Consider the following 3282-nt stretch of genomic DNA (forward strand, 5'->3'; position numbering starts at 1 on the left):
ACTCCAACTAAAAAAAATAAATAAAATAAAATAAAATAAAACATATATATATATATAAATGTATATATATAATGTATATATATAAAAGAGACAAGGTCTCCCCACGTTGCCCAGTCTGGTCTCAAACCCATGGGCTCAGGCAATCCTCTCGCCTCCGCCTGCCAAAGTGCTGGGATTAGAGGCATGAGCCACCGCACCCCGTTAAGGCACACTTTATTTGGATATTCTTGCCATCATCAACTAGTCTATCTTGATCAAACACTTGTGGCCTGTGTCCTATACTCATACAATGTTGACGATTATTAATACTGTTGATTTTAAATTTCACAATAGTGTACTTCATTTCAAGTTTCACTGTCATTTTATGGAATTTTGCAAAGTTAATTGTATTTCTCAAAGTTTCTTCTGTATATTCACTTAAGCAGATAGTGAAATATTTCATGAATTTTCCCTTAACTTAGTTTGATTGTATCCTTTTGTTTTATAACAGCTTTATTAAGATTAAATCCCCATATCACAAATTTCATCCTTTTCAAATGTACATACAAGTCAATGGTTTATAACATATTCACAAGCTGTGCCACTTTCACAAATACCTAATTTCAGAATTATCTGGAATGGCTACAAATAAAGCAATTACAAGATCAACTCCTTTATTCTGCATACACTTGGTGGCCCTGCTGAAGAGGAATCATTGTTCTGGATGAATGAATGAGCACAGCATGAGAGCTGTGACAGTCTCCAGTTACTTTAAACCATACATGATTATTCTCTTTATGTGTCTGGGACACGGGAATGCACACATTTGCACATGAAGCAATGGTGTGTGTCATAGAGAAATTAAGCACATTTATATTTTTGTTCTACTTACTTGATGGTCTGCAAAATGAACTGTACTCAAATTATAGCAAAATTTTTTCATATGTTGTTCAAAATTTGATAATTCAGAGTTAATAACACTAATAACAACATTTGTGTTCCAGTTCTGTGCTGGAAGGGATCATCCACAAACATTTATTAACTAATAACGTTGTTTCTTGTTCTTTTCCTTAAGTAAAATTGAAGAATTAGAGAAGAAACTCTGGGAAATGGAAAGAAGGCATAGCCTCCTAGAGGAGACAAAAGCCCTCAGATGGAACAAGTAAGGGCAAAATTTGTGTTGTGAAGGTCCATTTTTTTTTTTTTTTTTTTTTTTAGTTGGAGCCCTGGCTGGAGTACAGTAGCAGGCTCACGGTCACCGCAGCCTTGACCTGCTAGGCTCAGGCCATCCTTCCACCTCAGCCTTACGAGTAGCTGGAATTACAGGCATACGCCACCATGTTCGGCTAATTTGTTGATTTATTGCAGAGATGAGACTTCGTCAAGTTGTCCAGGCTGGGCTCAAACCCGTGGGTTCAGGCAATCCTCTCACCTCCGCCTCCCAAAGTGCTGAGATTATAGGCGTGAGCCACTGTGCCTGACAAGGTCCATTATTAATCCATGAGAAAATTTATCACTAAGTGTCAGTCACCGCACACAGGTGAGAATGACTCACATAATCAACCTGAGACGCACAACATGCCAAATGAACTTGACTGAAAACACACATACACACACAGACACACACATACACACACACACACACACACACACACACACACACACACAGACACACACAGAGTCAAATTGCATCCAGTATGTACCCTGTCATTTTACTGTTTCCTTTATTCCTTTCTTTGTTTTTGTTTTTTTGGTTTTTTGTTTTTTTTTCTTTTTGGTGACATGGTCTCCCTCTGTTGCCCAGGTTGGATGCAATGGCGTGATCATAGCTGTAACCTCAAACTCCTGGGCTCAAGGGATCCTACCATCTCAGCATCCTGAGCAGCAGGAACCACGCCAGGCTAAGTTTTCATTTTTTATAGAGACAGGGTCTGGCTATGTTGCCCAGTCTGGTCTCGAACTCCTAGCTTTAAGCGATCCTCCCATCTAGGTCTCCTAAAGTCCTGGGATAACAGGCGTGAGCCACCACGCCTGGCTTACTCAGTTTCTATATTTATTGCTTAAATGTTTTTTTCAGAGTAAAACCAAATTGCTGTTATTTGGGTTTTGTTTTTTTATTTTTTGTGTTTTGAGGTGGAGTCTCACTCTGTCGCCCAGGCAGGAGCGCAGTGGTACCCTCAAGGCCACCGCAGCCTCAACCTGCTGGGCTTGTGCAACCCTTCCACCTCAGTCTTACAGGTGTGTGCCACCATGCCCGGCTAATTTTTTGGTTTATTGTAGAGATGCGGTCTCACCAAGTTGCCCAGGCTGGTCTCGAACCTCTGAGCTCAGGCAATCCTCTCACCTCGCCTCCTAAAGTGCTGGAATTACAGACTTGAGCCACCACACCCAGCCAAATTGCTACTCTTTTGAATTAACTACTTTTTTGTTGTTGTTTTGTTTTTTGCTTTTTGGTTTTTGGTTTTTTTTTTTTCAGTTGGAGTTTCTCAGTCGCCCAGACTGGAGTGCAGTGGCCGCTCCCAGCCACCTCAGCCTCGACCTGCTGGGCTCCAGCGATCCTTCCACCTCAGCCTTCCAAGTAGCTGGAACTACAGGTGTGCGCTACCATGCCCGGCTAATTTTTTTTTATTTATTGTAGAGATGAGGTCTCGCCAAGTTGCCCGGGCGGGTCTCGAACCCGCGGGCTCAGGCAATCCACTCACCTCGGCCTCCCAAAGCGCTGGGATTACAGGCTGAGCCACTGAGCCCGGACGGTCCAGTTATTTTCTAACAGAATTTTCTTCCCTTTCTATTTCCACCTAGATTCACCATCAAGAGAAGACACCGTGACGGCCCCAGCAGATGGACTGCCAATATTTTAGACTGCAATGTACATGTATACATAAAATTTTTTTTTAAAAGGCCAGGCCCAGTGTCTCATGCCTGTAATCCCAGCAGTCTGGAAGACCAAAGCAAGAGAATTGCCCGAGTTTAGGGGTTCAAGACCAGACTAAGCGACATGGTGAAACCTCCTCCCTATGATAAATCAAAAAAATCAGCTGGGTGTGGTGGCGCATGCATGTGATTCCAGCTACTTGGAAGGCTGAAGCAGAAAGATCACCTGAGCCCAGCAGGTCAAGGCTGTGGTAGCCATGAGCATGCCACTGCACTCCAGCCTGGGCGATGGAGTGAGACTCCTACTCAAAATAAATAAACAAACAAGCAAATAAAAATAACTTACACACTTGATTCTGTCTTTGCAGTTGATAGAACTGTGTCAGGTTAGACATTTGTGTTTGGTTGAGAGGTCTCAGGAGCCCATTT

The sequence above is a fragment of the Carlito syrichta genome, unplaced genomic scaffold (assembly GCF_000164805.1).
Source record: "Carlito syrichta isolate Samal-C Ts95f unplaced genomic scaffold, Tarsius_syrichta-2.0.1 Scaffold109715, whole genome shotgun sequence".
In the NCBI taxonomy this organism is placed as follows: domain Eukaryota; kingdom Metazoa; phylum Chordata; class Mammalia; order Primates; family Tarsiidae; genus Carlito; species Carlito syrichta.